The sequence below is a fragment of the Sorex fumeus genome, unplaced genomic scaffold (genome assembly GCF_029834395.1).
Source record: "Sorex fumeus unplaced genomic scaffold, SorFum_2.1 ptg000011l, whole genome shotgun sequence".
In the NCBI taxonomy this organism is placed as follows: domain Eukaryota; kingdom Metazoa; phylum Chordata; class Mammalia; order Eulipotyphla; family Soricidae; genus Sorex; species Sorex fumeus.
The window spans coordinates 3198442-3214572 of NW_026606068.1; positions in this window are offsets into that span (position 1 = coordinate 3198442).

Genomic DNA, 16131 nt, shown 5'->3' on the forward strand with positions numbered 1-16131 from the left:
TTGGGAGAAGCCCTATAAAAGGCAGCTTGAACAAAGAAAGCATGCCCCTATGCACCCTGAGTCCATGTGCTGTTGCTGAGAGTTTGTGGTACCCGAGCACATGTATCACCTGCATCTCCCCTCTCAAGATGCTCACTCGCTCTCAGTCCTTCTCTCTTTTTCACTCACTCTCTCTTTCTCTCTCTCCTCTATCCTCTCTCTCACTCTCTCTCTCTATGTCCCTCCTTCTCTCTCCCCCTCACTATCTCCCCCCTTCCTCAAAAACTTCCAAATAAAATCTACTTTTTACTTTACTACTTGTCTTCTCCTGAAATTCTTTTCTGAAAGAAAGGCGAAGGACCCAAGAGGCCTGAACAGTGTCTAGGACTGACTTTCCTTCCTTGCAAGAAGCCGGGCCCACGGTAGACTCTTTTTTTTATTTTTTATTTTTTGCTTTTTGGGTCAGACCCAGTGATGCACAGGGGTTACTCCTGGCTCTGTACTCAGGAATTACTCCTGCCGGTACTTGGGGGACCATATGGGATGCCGGGGATTAAACCCAGGTCGGCCGCACGCAAGGCAAACACTCCCCCACTGTGTTATCACCCAGGCCCCCATGGCAGACTCTTACCAGTCCTAGATTTCCCCAGTTCCCTGGTGGCAGAGGTGGGCAGAGAGAAAGTGGCAACTTCTCTTCTCAAAGCCGACACCTCTCCTCCTCACCTCACATAAGCCACCTAGGGACCCCACCTACATCATTTCCATCTCTCTTGGCTGTTGTGAAGAGCTCTAAATATAGGCAGGCATCTGTCTTTTCAGATCACTGTTGCTGGCTTACGATGGGTCTATAAAATTCGTTGTTTCAATTGATGGTATCGATTGCACTAAAATGGCCTTCCGAAACGTCACACTCGATCATTTCTGTTAGGATGTGAGGTGGTTTTGAGGAGAAAATGGATTGACTCCTCTCCTTGCTTTACTTGCCTCATTCTAAAACAGAGAGGGTCTAGCAGGAATGCATCCTGCTCTCCTCCTAACAGAGATGCAAGAGAAATTCTACATCCAGTTCATCCAGGAGTGCAGGATCTGTCCCAAAATGGGGCAAAGACAGAATACGGCTTCCCCTCCAATCAGCAGTGCAGTGGAACGAAAGGAAATATTTTGGTCCGTGGAAACCAAGATATAATGAAATGAAATAAGGAGCTGGTTTCATTTTATGTCACTGGACTCTGTAGATTCACTCAGGATAAAAGGCTGAGACAAAGATGAGAAATTTTACATAAACATAAGCAGAAACAAAGTCCTGATCATCATCGCTCACATTATCATCATTATTATTTGGTTTGACTTTGGGCCACACCCAGCAGTGCTCAGGACTTACTTCTGTCTCTATGCTCAGGGAATAAGCTTCTGCTTTGTCTTTACTTTATCACTCCTGGCAGTGCTCAGGAGGCCCTATGGGGTGCTGGGGACCGAACCCAGGTCAGTCACATGCAAGGCAAGCGCATATATATATATATATATATATATATATATATATATATATATATCTTTCTTTTTGGGTCACACCCGGCGATGCTCAGGGGTTACTTACTCCTGGCTCATGCAGTGCTCGGGGAACCATATGGGATGCTGGGAATCGAACTTGGGTCGGCCATGTTGGCTGCGTGCAAGGCAAGCGCCCTACCCGCTGTGCTATCGCTCCAGCCCCAAGCATATATTTTCTTGCAAGCTCTTTCTCCACTCCACATTCTTGATTCTTTTCCTCCCCATTCTTTTCCTCTCCACTCCACATTCTTGATTCTTTTCCTCCCCATTCTTGATTCTTTTCCTCCCCACTCCCCAGTGCATGTCAGGTTTCACTTCCAGCACAAGAGTGGGCAGCAGGGCTCCAGTCAGTGAGAGGGCCTTTCCTTTCACACATCGCACACTGATTCTTGGGACTGGCTCCTGCTTTGTCTTACTTTAGAACATCCTTACACACGTCTTGCATTTTGCTTTTTGTTTTTGTTTTGGGCCACACCCAATGATTCTCAGTGCTAACTCCTTGCTCTGTGCTCAGGGATCACTCCTGGAGGGGCTCAGGGGACCATGGGATGCCGAGGATTGAACCAGTTCAGTTGTATGCAGGGCAAGTGCCCTCCCCACTGTGCTATCACCTCAGTAGGCACATACTGTATTTTTCTGCAGTGTTGGCAGTGTTGGCAGAACCGCTGGGCAGGTTTTTCTTATAGTTCATTCTAACGTGTTAAAAATAAAAATTCTGGTAAAAGCCACCTTTCTTATTCAGATCAAATTTGCATAGAAGGTCCCTATGTCTTTCCCTCAAGACAGCCAGAAACCCTTAAAGCCAATCATAGACTGGCTGAAGATCACAGAAAACACAGATACCTTGATAGAAGGGTGTGGATACAATTTGTGTGCTTGTTCAATGCTATGGAATTGGGAAAAAAAAAGCTCTCATTGTTTTATACGACTTCACGTTATTAAAACAGGTCATTTAAGATCTAAGTCAGCGAGTGTTTTAAGGGAAATTCTCAATGACCAAACACGTCTATGTTCTCTTCCCTGGTGGTGGTGGTTTTTACTGCACTGTGTTCCCACTTGTGGGGTGTGTGTGTGTGTGTGTGTGTGTGTGTGTGTGTTGAGGGAAAGGGGGGAATGGTGGGCAGGGATAAGGGCAAGGGCATGAGTATCCAAACGTAGAGATGTGGGGCAATGCCAGGCTCTGGACTCTGGGCTTCACACATACAAGGCCTGTTTCCTGCCACTGAGTCATATTTCTGACCCATAGATGTAAAGAAATTCCATACCATTTCCAAGGACAGGAAACCACCAAATAACCTGTCACTTATGCAAGAGCCTAGTGTCTTCCTGGCCACCTTTCCTGTTCCACTAAGCTGGTCTGTTGTCCCCAGATCTTCCCTATGGCTACTCTTAAAGGCTATTCTTATTATACCTTTATTCTTATTATACCCTATTCTTTATACCCTTATGCTGAAATACCCTTCTGCCGCATTGCTGCCTGAGAAACAATGACTCTTAAAGAATCCCTATGAAATAATCATGAACTTTTATTGTTTTTCCAAATGAAAATCAAATTAGATTCTCCACTGTGTGCTCTCAAAATAGAAAAGTGAACTGGCTGCTGCCAGTGCTGCTCTGTAAATGGCAAATCAGAAAATAATCACTCACACGCTGGGTGCAAGGGGCCTGGTGAAAAAATGCAGAGTCCCAAGGAGGGCCCCAACTCAGCTTAGCAGAGAGGGAGGTCTCGGTATGGACTTGTCAGAAACCATAAAGAACACTGATATTTGGTACCAATGCTCAAACCAGGCCACATGTAAGGCAAGAATCTTACCTGCACTGTACTTTCTGGCTCTCTCTCCTTTTTTATTGGGGAGGAGGGTGTTGTTTTAGTATTGGTCTTTAGGGTCACATCCAGTGGTGCTCAGGGGCTATTCCTGGCCTTGTACTTAGGGGTGACCCCTGGTCATGTTGGGGATACCATACGCAGTGCTGGGGATCAAACTAGAGTCAGCCACATGCAAAGGAAGAGCACATGACTATCTCTCCTGCCCTTCTTCTTTTTCTTTTTTTATTTTTTTTTTGACATGTTTGATTGTATGTGTGTGCAGTGCTTCGGATCAAATCTGGGCCTTCTACATGCATCTGCTCTGGGTACCACTTGGCTATACCTCTTGGATCCAAGACCCTTGATTCTTAAAGGATGAGGGAAATATAGAGAGAAAAGCTTTAAAGACTAGTCTTCAGAAAATCCTCTCCAAAAAGAGAAAAGAAGTCACAGATTGAGGGTGCTGCCAACAGATCAACCTGTACCCACAGGGCAAGAGCATTAGTAGTCTGACGGTGACTTCAGGTTTCCTGATACCCCCAAAATTGCCACTGTGCCTCTGGCCGAACCCCAACAACTCAGGACCAAGTTTCCAGAGAAATTAAACAACCAACAATTAAATATGTGGAAAGCACGCCCACAAACCACCTCTGGCTAAGCTATATAAGCTCATTTATCGGCCTTTCTTCAGAGACCCATAAATAATCTCAAAAGAGATCAAAAGCCACAGTTAATCTTGGGGCTGCACAAGGCTAAACAAACCAGGGTAAATCGGAGGGGAGAGGGGTGGGCAGGTAACCCCGGTGTCTGCCCAAGCAGAGCCCCCGGCAGCCACTTGCTTCCACGATTCAAAATCTCTGCATGCCCCCAGCTGGACTCCATCATCTCAGGACAGACCTCATCAAGATATAATCTACTGGAAATTCAGGAATACAAATTTTGTGACTGAAATCTCCAGGCTTTCTTGGGGTCAGGATGGGCTACCTACCCCCACCTCTCCGTACTTCCAGAAGCCTCAGCAGTCACGTCCACACCCCAAAGCTGCCACTCCATTAAAAAATCTACTCCAGCCTCACCTTTCTGATAAAAAAACTGAACACCCTGAACAAACATGATGACCTCTTAGTACCTGTATTGCAAACCATAATGCACAAAAAGAGTGAGAGAAAGAAGAAAAGTGCCTCCCATACAGGCAGGCTGGGTTGGGGGGTGGGGGTTGGGGAATGGTGAGAGGGAAATGGGGAACATTGGTGGTGAGAAATGGATGCTGGTGGTGGAATGGATGCTGGATCATTGTATAACTGAAATCCAATCATGAAAAGCTTTGTAATGTTCTATCTCACGGATATTCAATAAAAAACTAAAAAAAAAAAAAGTCAGATGATCAGTGAAATGTATTTGCATATTATTTAATTTTTTTTAACTTTTTGGGTCACACCTGGCAATGCACAGGGGTTCCTCCTGGCTCTGCACTCAGGAATTACTCCTGGCGGTGCTCAGGGGACCATATGGGATGCTGGGAACCGAACCCTGGTCAGCCACCTGCAAGGCAAATGCCCTACCCGCTGTGCTATCACTCTATACCCATTATTTAAATTCTAACAGTAAAATTTCCATAGAACCCAAAGAAATGTTATTTGCAAGAATCATCACTATCTTTTAAACTTCACTGTAGTTAAATCTCAATGCATGGCATAAAATAGTTGTAGAGGGTGACCGGGTTAGCAACATTTTACTGAAAGATTAAGACAATGGTGCTGTTTTTAGTTTCATTGGGAATTTAGTCATTCAAATTACCCTTGTGCAAAGTGAAATAGGCACAACTTGTGACAAACCTGTGAACAATTATCAGGCGTTATTTGGCTCTTTACTAGAACAGCAAAAACAATTAAATGAGTCACTGACGACTAATTGAGTCACCAAAATACAATCCTTCTCAGCAAGATCTGGGGAATGCCAGAGGCCTTTAAGGAAGCTCCATTAATGGATTGTCCCTTAGGAAACGTCGCACAAGTTATTATAAGAAGAACAGACAGTGCCACTTAGTGGTGTTTTGGGGAAATTCATGAGATACATTTTGCAAAGGGAAAAGATGAATTTATTTTGTTTTCCAAGAACATGCACATATACTCACTGTACTTCCTTGATTTCTGAGCTTCTGGTAATTCACATTATGCACGTAATGACAAAGTAGTTATATTTCTTTTCTTTTTCTTTTTTGTTTTTTGGCTCAAACTCAGTGATGCTCAGGGGTTACTCCTGACTCTGCACTCAGGAATTATTCCTGGTGGTACTCGGGAGACCATATGAAATGCTGGGAATCAAACCCGGGTCGGCCATGTGCAAAGCAAACGCCCTACCCTCTGTACTATTGCTCCAGCCCCAGTAGTTTTATTTTCAAACTAGAATTTTCAGGTTTTTGCAGATGTCAGGAACAGACATCTCAGATATGTATGCTCCTTTCTTTCTTAAAACAATTTTTCGTTTAAAAAAGTTTTTTTTTAATTGAATCACCATGAGATTGATTCAATTTTTTAACTGAATCACGCTCGAGCAAATTGATGATCAACGGGAGGGCCTTTACCTTTACCATGAGATATGCAGTTACAAAGTTGTGCATGATTGAGTTTCAGTCATATAACGTTCCAACACCTGTCCCTTCACCACTGCACATTTCCTGCCACCAATGTCCCCAGTTTTCCTCTCGCCCACCCAAGCTTTGGGGTTTGGCTTGTTCTTCAAGCCTGTGTTTTCCCTTGAATGTGTCTCTAGCTTGCTTGTCTCTCTGTTGCAGTTATCTTTCTTCCACTCCAGAGAAAACTGTGTTCTCTTTTGAACACACTTTTGCCTTCTCTCCCCTCATATCTTTCTAAATAAGTTTCAATAAAAAATAAACTTTCTTGCTTCACCAAAGAAATTTTTTAAATTTTAAAAAATAAAACTTGGGGGCTGGAGAGATAGCACAGAGGGTAGGGCATTTGCCTTGAACGCAGCCAACCCGGGTTCGATTCCCAGCATCCCATATGGTCCCCTGAGCACCGCCAGGAGTAACTCCTGAGTGCAGAACCAGGAGGACCCCCTGTGCATCGCTGGGTTGACCCAAAAAAGCAATAAATAAATAAATAAATAAAATTTTTAAAAAATTTAAAAATTAAAAATAAATAAAAAATAAAACTTGGGTTTTAGGGCTACACCTGATGGTGCTCAAAGATTGTTTCTGGGATCAAACCTGGGTCAGTGACGTGCAAGGAAAGGCCTTAACCACTGTACTATCGCTTCAGACCCAATTCATGCTTTTTTCCTACTTCTTTTATGTGTAACAAAGAAATTTCAAGAAACTGAGTTAGTGCCAGAAGACCTTTTCTGGGGGGCGGGGGGTGGGCACCCAGCTGTGCTCAGGGCTTACTCCTGGATCTGCACTCAGTAATCACTTCTGGAAGGGAGGGAGACCATATGGATGCCAGGGATTGAACCCAGCTTGGCCTTGTGCAAAGCAAGCACCTAACCTGTTATACTATCCAGCTCCCCAAGAGTCTAGAAGAGCTGGAACAATGAGCCCTTGCTCTAAAATGACAGCAACTTCTAGAGACAAAGCCTCATCCTCATCCCGGAGACAAAAGTCATGTCCCAGTCAGCTACCCAGCAGAACACGAGCAGCAGAACTCCTAGCGCTGGGCAAGAGATGTGGAGCTCCGGGGAAATTTTCCCATCCCTTCTGGGTCCTTCTGAGGCTGATTGAGTAATCAAAACAGCATCAGAGAGCGACAATGAGGGAAATCAATGTAATGGCAAGCACATGGGGAGCGACAATGATGTTTGCAGCTGCTACCAGGTGGAGAGAGAGGTTCAAGGTGGGGGAGGGGAGGAACTAACGGATGAGATAGATGGGGAGCCTTGGTGAGGAGAGGGGCACCCCCACACATAAAGAGAAGTGACACTTTATTTTCTTTTGGGGTCACACCCAGCGATGCTCAGGGGTTACTCCTGGCTCTGCACTCAGGAATCACTCTTGGTGGTGCACAGGGGACCATATGGGATGCTGGGGATCGAACCCAGGTCAGCTGTGTGCAAGGCAAATGCCCTACCAGGTACACTATCACTTTGGCCCTGATACTCACTTCTTCAGTTTAGAAAATGGTCAGGTTCCTTCTTAACTTCCAGAGCCTTCCCCATCCTTTGCTCTAAAGCAATCCGCTTATCAAAGCAGGGCTTCTTCTTCTTCTTCTTCTTTTTTTAAATTTTTATTAGTGAAACATCATGAGGTACAGTTGTAGACTTGCAAATTTTTGTGCTTGGGTTTCAATTATACAATGATCAAATGCCCATCCCTCCACCAGTGCCCATTTCCCACCACCACTGATCCCAGTATCCCTCCCACCCCCCATCCCCCCATCCCACCCTGCCTCTGTAGCAGGGCATTCCCTTTTGTTCTCTCTCTCTCCTTTTGGGTCCTGTGGTTTGCAAAAGAGGCAATGGGTGACAATCATGTTCGGTCTATAGTCTACTTTCCGCATGCTTCTCCCATCCTGGGAGGATCCTCCCAACACCTTTATTTGGTGTTCCCTTCTCTATCTGAGCTCCCTTTTCCCCTAGCATGTGTGGTTGGCCTCTAAGCCATGGAGTAAAATTCCTGGTACTAATCTCGGCCAATCTTGGGTGTTAGTCTCCTACTTTGTTACTTTATGTTCCCCAGATGAATGCAATCTTTCTATGTCTATCCCTTTCTTTCTGAGTCATTTCGCTTAACATGATACTTTCCATGTAGTACCACTTGTATGTAAATTTCATGACTTCATCTTTTCTAACAGCTACATAGTACTCCATTGTGTAAATGTACCAAAGTTTCTTTAACCAGTCATCTGTTCTCAGGCCCTCCCATTGTTCGTCGATTTGCTCGAGCGGGCCCAGTAACGTCTCCATTGGAGACTTTGTTGTTACTGTGTCTGGCATATCGAATACGTCACGGGGAGCTTGCCAGGCTCTGCCCTGCGGGTGAGATACTCTCGGTAGCTTGCCGGGCTCTCCGAGAGGGGCAGAGGAATCGAACTCAGGTCGGCCATGTTGGCTGCGTGCAAGGCAAACGCCCTACCGCTGTGCTATCGCTCCAGCCCTGTTCTCAGGCACTCAGGTTTTTTCCAGATTCTGGCTATTGTAAAGAGTGCAAAGCAGGGCTTCTTGAGAGGACCCCTGGGGATTTTGGGGTGCTCTGATTTGAACACGTTCAAGCCCAAGTGTTTATCCCTATAGATAAAGCAGTCCTGGGGAGAAGCTCCCCCTGTACAGTGCTCACTCCCTTCCAGGAAATCCCAGCGTTGCAGTATCCAGTTTTCTCCCCACTTTGGTGTAGTAGGATCAGCTGGAGGTTGCATGGAGAATTTCTGCTCCATAAAGTGTGAAGAAGAGACAGAGAATTTTGCCTTTTGAGACCTTCATACTGCTGTTGCAACTTGTCTTTTTTTTTTTCTTTTTGGGTCATACCCAGTGATGCACAGGAGTTACTCCTGGCTCTGCACTCAGGAATTACTCCTGGCAGTGCTATGGGATGCTGGGAATCGAACCCAAGTGGGCTGAGTGCAAGGCAAACGCTTTACCTGCTGTACTATCTCTCCAGCCCCAACAATTTGTCTTAATTAAGCCCCAGCCACGTGTAACCCACCAGTGCTGTGCACCCATGTCAACGTGTACACTGGCCCAGCTGACGCTGAGGACACAGTCTGAGCTCCACTCACAGGCCAGCCACTTCCCTCAGCCTCTTCAACACAAACTGAGAAGCTAGCTCACTGTATCAACAGGGAAAAGGAAATACTTCAAAACTGTCCCTTTTTTCTGGGGGCAGACGTGGGGAGTGGGGTGCTCAGGGCTTACTCCTGACTCTGCACTCATGGCGGTGCTCAGGGGACCCTATGTGATACCCAGGATTGAACCCCTGTCAGCCCTATGTAAGGCAAGCACCCTACCACTGAACTATCCCTCCAGCCCCTGAAAACCAGTTTTGCCTTACAAAGCTCTCTCTTCACTCTTGATTAGACCAAAGCGTAGTTTGTTTAGAAAGAAGCTCTCGAACCCTCCACCCCACCTCCAGTTCCTTAAGTTCTAGGGCTTCCACCTCCCAATTCCAGCATGGTTCTACTCCCCCCACACTCCACCCGCCGCCAGTCAAACCAGTAATCATTTCCAGAGTTTGACTGTCTGGTATGCCAAAAGAGTAAAAACCTCTCATTTCAGTTGCATAGAACAAGGTCACTGTAGCACCGTCACACTGTCCTCTTGTTGTTCATCGATTTGCTTGAGCAGGCCCAATAAGGTCTCCATTGGAAGACTTGTTGTTACTGTGTTTGGAAGAGGCGAGATACTCTCGGTAGCTTGCCAGTCTCTCCGAGAGGGGCGGAGGAATTGAACCCGGCTCGGCTGGGATGGCCGCTTGCAAGGCAAACGCTTTACCACTGTGCTATCGCTCCAACCCAAGAACAAGGGCGTTAGTTAAAAATCATTAAGGATATGTGTATGAACGCCTGTGTTCTTGCTGCATTTAGTCCAACAGCCAAGATCCAGAAACAGCCCAATGCACAACTCGGTATAGATCAAGTTCTGGTCTATACACACAGCATAAATCCATACTCTGCAGATAAGGGCCAGGAGGATCGCTCCATGGCTTGGAAGGTGGTCTCACATGCTGGGGGAAAAGGCAGCTGGGACAGTGGAGGGACCACTAAGTGAATGATGCTTGGAGGGCTCACTCGGAATGGAAGATGCGTGCCGAAAGTAGACTATGGACCAAACAGGATGGCCTCTTGCTACTTGTACTGCAAACCATAACACCCCAAAGGAGAAAAAGTAAAAAGGAATGTGCCTGTCACAGAGGTGGGGCATAGGGTGGGGGTGGAGGGGTCGGTAGGGATACTGGGAACATTGGTGGTGGAGAATGGGCATGGGTGGAGGGGTGATTCATTTAAAAATAAAAATCCATACCCTGCAGCCTGCAGGAAGAACACAATCCTGCAACGTGCAGCTCCTTGGATGGAACCAGGGGGTAGCATGCTTAGGGAAGGCAGCTGGAAGGAGAGGGACAGTCACAGAAGGACCACTCAGACGTGGCACTTCAAGACACACAGCCAGGTGGCAACAAAGATCCAAAGGCCGCATAATGGGGGGGAACTGACACAGCTGAGTTGCAAGAGTGAGAGGGAAGGGGGGCCGGGTTCACAGGAGAATGGAGATAGGTACGTTGGTGATGGGTGGGGTGTTGGCATGATTTTCATTTTTTCATTTCATCATCCTGTTATTCGTCGATTGCCTCGAGCAGGCCCCAGTAACGTCTCTTTCATCCTAGCCCTGAGATTATATTCAAGGCTCTTTAGGAGAATGAGACCCATCATTGTTACTGGTATTTGGCATATTTGGTACGCCACGGGGAGTTTGCCAGACTCTGCCCTGTGGGCAGGCTACATTCGATAGCCTGCAAGTTTGTCCAAAGTAGGATGGCATGATGTCCACGAGAAACCATTATTAATCGTCTCACAAACCAAAAAAATCAAAAATAGTGTAAAAGCTGCACAGTAGCACTGTTCTCCCGTTGTTCATCGATTTGCTCAAGTGGGCACCAGTAACATCTCCATTGTGAGACTTGTTGTTACTGTTTTTGGCATATCGAATATGCCACGGGGAGCTTGTCAGGCTCTGCTGTGCAGGTGGGATACTCTTGGTAGCTCGCCGGGCTCTCTAAGAGGGACAAAGGAATCGAATCCAGGTCGGTTGCATACAAGGCAAATGCTCTGTGCTATCGCTCTGGAAAAAATAATACAGAATAAAAATGAAGGTGAAAAGGGGCCAGAACAATAATACAGCAGGTAGGGAGTTTGCCTTGCACACAGCTGACCCAGGTTCTATCCCCAGCATCTCATATGGTCTCCCGAGCACTGCCAGAAGTGATTTCTGAGCACAGAGCCAGGAATAACCCCTGAGCATCACTGAATGTGGCCTAAAATACAAACAAAAAAAAAGTGAGGACAAAAAGCAATAGATAAAGATCACTATATAATAAAGATCACTAAATAATTTTTAAACTTCACTAAGAAGGGGCTGGAGCTATAGTACAGTGGGTAGGACATTTGCCTTGCATGCGGCCAACCCAGGTTCAATTCCCAGCATCCCGTATGGTCCCCTCGAGGCACCGCCAGGATTAATTCCTGAGTGCAGAGCCAGGAGGAACCCCTATGCATCACCACGTGTGACCCAAAAAGAAAAAAAAACACTTCACTAAGAAAATATAAAATTATAATTTTATGTATGTAAGATTATCTTAAAATATTTCACTTGATCACTTGATCACTTGACTTCCTGTTAATCATCAATTTGCTCAAGCGGGCGCCAGTAATATCTCCATTTGTCCTGTCGCGTGCTAGTGTAGCCCAATGGCGTCTGTTCATTCTAGGAACATGAAGAGCCTCAAACCAATCGTTCAGGGTCTTGATAAAGAAGTTTGACCATCTTGTAGGTGGGCAGCCACGCAGTCTTTTGACGTCCTGTGGAATCTAGTCAGTCATCTCCAAATCTCATTACGTGACCAGCCCATCTGATTTTTGACACCTTGGCAAACGAGACAGCGTCCCTGATTCTTGATTGTCGACGGATGTCAGAACTCCGGATTTTTTCTCTCATTTGAGTGAAACGTGATATTCCAAGCATAGCTCTTTCGATTCTTCTTTGGGAGACCAGAATAGCGTTCTCATCCTGTTTGCGTAGGGCCCAGGTCTCCAAGGCTTATGTTAATGCAGGAAGAACAGTGTCATCAAAGAGCTGGAAGTCCTTTGTCCTCTTAGCTATTTCTTCAACACTCATGAAGGTGTTCCAAGCCGCTTTCTTCCTCCTGCGTAACTCAGGTGCCAGGTCATTTGTCATGCTGACTTTTTGACCTAGGTACACATAACTGTTGCATTCGGAGATGGTCATTCCGTTGAGAGCGAATGGAACGTCAGGAATGAGACTGTTTCTCATAAACATTGTCTTCATGAGATTCAGCTGTAGTCCGACCTTTCCACACTCACGGTCAAAGTCGGCCAGCATTTGTGCTGCTTGGCTAATGTTTGGTGTTATGAGAACGATGTCATCAGCAAAGCAGAGGTGGTGTGGTTGCCAACCGTCTATCTTCACTCCCATTCTTTCCCATTCCAGTCATTGCATGACGTTCTTGAGGGTGGCAATGAAGAGTTTTGGTGAAACAGTATCACCCTGCCGAACCCCTCTCTTGACATTGATGATCACTTAGAATAGTGAGATCCTGGTAGTGAATCCGTAATACAGCTCACAAAGGATCCTGATGCATTGAGTTTGAATGCCCTGATTGGCTAGGGCTTCAATGGCCACTTCCGTCTCAACAGAATCAAAGGCCTTCTTTAAATCAATGAACGTTAGACAGAGCGGCACCTTGAATTCCCGAGAAACCTCAATGAGCTTGGTTATCATGTGGATATGGTCGATCGTGATGAATCCTTTGCGGAACCCGGCTTGCTCACATGGTTGTCCTTCATCTAGTGTTCTTCCAATCCTATTCAGGATGACTCGAGTGAACAGCTTATAGATGACAGACAGTAGACAGATCGGGTGATAGTTGCCAATGTCGTGGATGTCTCTCTTCTTGTACAGTAGTACAGTCCTGCTGGTTTTCCAATGCAAGGACAGAACCTTGCATTCAGACAGGTTAGTGTGTGAAGAACCGAGCCAGCGTATTGATGAGTACTGATGGCAGGTTCTTCAGTTGTTCAGGTCTGACCTTGTCTGGGCCAGGTGCTGTTTCTTTCTTTACTGACGAAATGGCATGTCGGATTTCAGAAGGGAGAACGTTGAGAACGACATATCCATCCTGCTGAATTTGATATGTGGGCAGGTGGACATGGCTATCAAAGAGATCTGAGTAGAAGTCATGGATAATCTTCTCCATTGCCCTTCTGGAAGATGTGATAGATCCATCAGGACGTCAGAGGGCAGTGGTCTTGGTCTTATAGTTGGCGAAGGACAGGCAGGCGTTACAAATGCTTTTCCCGGCTTCTGCCGCATCTACCAGCACTGCTGCTCTTTTCTCTTTGAGGTCTTCCTTTATCTCATCTCTGCACTGCTTTGCGAGCTCGGACATTCCCTTCCTTTATCTCATCTCTGCACTGCTTTGCGAGCTCGGACATTCGCTTGCGGTTGCCTGAGGCATGCACCAAACCACGTTGATGAATAAGCTCAAGAGTTTTCGAAGACAGGAATTTTTTTGTGGCTATCTTTCTCTTGGCGTTCCTCCCACAATCATGGAGGTGATTACAAAATATTTCAATAAAATAATTTATGCATGTAAGATTGTGTTAAAATATTTCAGACCCTGAACCTCTGCTCACTACCACATCCTACCAGGTAAGATTAATTTCTATCTTCCATACTCAACTTCTGCCATTTTAACTGGCCTAGTTTCTCATCAGTCTTCACAGTTACACTTCCTATCACTGGATGAAAACAGCCATGGAAGAAAAGAGCAATTCCCCAGCCTAATTCCTAAGAGTCCCAGGGGAGTTAAGTACAAAAGTCCGTCCTCAACTGTGGCATAATATTGGTCAGTCCTTTCTCCTCTGCAACAGGAAGTTTAGGTTTACTGAGCTTACATCACAATGCTCCCGGAGCACTCCCATTTCCTCAGTATTCATCTTTAACTTCTCTTTTGCGCTCTATTTTCACTATCTGTTAATCACTTATTTCCCACAATCAGATTCTTGTAAAGTCAAATTCTTCAGAAATCTCTGGATTTTGTGTTTGTAAGTAACATATTGCTTTCCTCTTTCCCTTGCTTTGCATCGTTTACTTTAGAGCAAAAGTAAACCTTCTGTATAGACACAGAAAGACAGTTAATGCTATACTTTTGCAACTTGGGACTTAACTGACTCTGAATAATATTCACTCTGGGCAACTGTTGACTTAAGCGTCAACTGCCCTTAGTTCCTAGCACCCCATAAGGAGGGTCCTGACTCTTCAGACTGAATTTCTGCTGCCCTTAAACAGATCTCCTAGCAGAATGAGATCTTTGTCTTAGAAGAGTTTCCCCAGAAGGAAGGGCTTTACATATGTTGATTGTGCTACCTCACTTAGGTAATTGATATCTCCTACCTTGGTGATTGGTCTCTATAACTAAGACTATTAAGACTATGAGATGGGCATGGGAGAGATGGGAACAGGAGACCAGAGGAGACTAGCATGAGGAATAGGAGGAGAGATGAGAATGAGGGGCAGGGGAAAACTGGAAGGGGGCTTGCAGTGGAACTGGTAGAGACATGTGAGAATAGAATAAACGGTAGGACCAAGATTGGACTAAACAGCGACTGATCACCAACAAGCTTGGTGGCCCTGTTCCCTCTTTCATGCATCTGTTGGTGGCAGCAGGGCCAGCTGGGGTGGGGAGGTGGCTCATGGCCAGTGAGGGCATGCAGTGAGTGCACCCACACACGTTTTTTGAAAACACACACTCAGCACAGCAGGAGAACCACAAATCTAGTGAGAAAATAGAATATCCCAGAAGGCTCAACCAGCACCAACCAGTTCAGTAGATCACTCTGACTTTATTTTATTTTTTTTTTGGTGCAAGCTTGTTTTGCTTTGGGGCCACACCCGGTGGTGGTTTCAGGAATTACTCCTGGCTCTGTGCTCAGGAATTACTCCTGGTGTGCTCAGGAGATCGCATGGATGCTGGGGATCACACCCAGGTCGGTCCTACATGCACTAGTATCACTCCACCCCCAATAAATCACTCTTATTTTAGTGACACCCTCATGAGGAAGTTTAAGGAGCTCAAAGAAACAATGGCACATATAGTCAGAAAAGCTGGGTGAGGTCCCAAATGAAAAAAATGAAGTCTTTTATAATATGCAGAACAATGCCATACATTTTATTGTTGGGAGTTTGCCAATGGGAGCTGTCTGTGTATAGAGTTATTTTATCTAGTTGACATGCTAATGAATTCTGGAGGAACACTTGAATTTTATTGAATTAGTTACATGTACCTACCTGGAATTGCTGTCATTTCCTCTTATATGAAAGCTTTAATTTCCTTATTCAAATTGCTCAAGATTCAGGTTGTCACTGAATCTTGTCAAACGGGTGACAAAGTGAGTTTTGCAGTCACAGATCACCCTTGTGTTCTTATTTGGCACAATCATTCTGGACATTAAACCAGATGAGTCCATTATCTTCTTTCCTTAACACACTTCATAGGTAAGAAAAAGTGTTCATCTAGAAAAAAAAAATCTCTTATTCTTTCTAGGCTATGCCTCTTTGATTAGAATTAGCTCTGCTCTCATGGTTTATAGATTTTCAGTCTTATGAATTCATTGCATTGTCATTTTATTTTCAAGAACAGGCTGTGGTTTTGTGCTTGAAACAAAGAGTTTAGGTTATATTAGGTGATGTTAGAATCAAATTGGCTTTGATAGCTATTGTCAAAAGAAAACGAAAAGGGGAGAAATGAACATTACTTAACAAATCATTGTTGCACAGCTAATAAATGTGTCACGAAGGAAAGAGAATCATAAGAAACGATGGGATGTTTCATTCAAAATTGACATGAATAATTAATTGTTCAATTTTTAAAAGAATTTTCTATCGAGTTACCATGAATTACAGAGTTACAAAGTTATTCATGGTTGAGTTTCAAGCATATAATGTTCCAACACCAATCCCTCTACCAACATCCTCAGTTTCCCTCCTGCCCTCCATTTATTTCTTTCTCTCCCTACTTTAGGCACTGTGGTTTACAATGCTATTACTGATAGAGC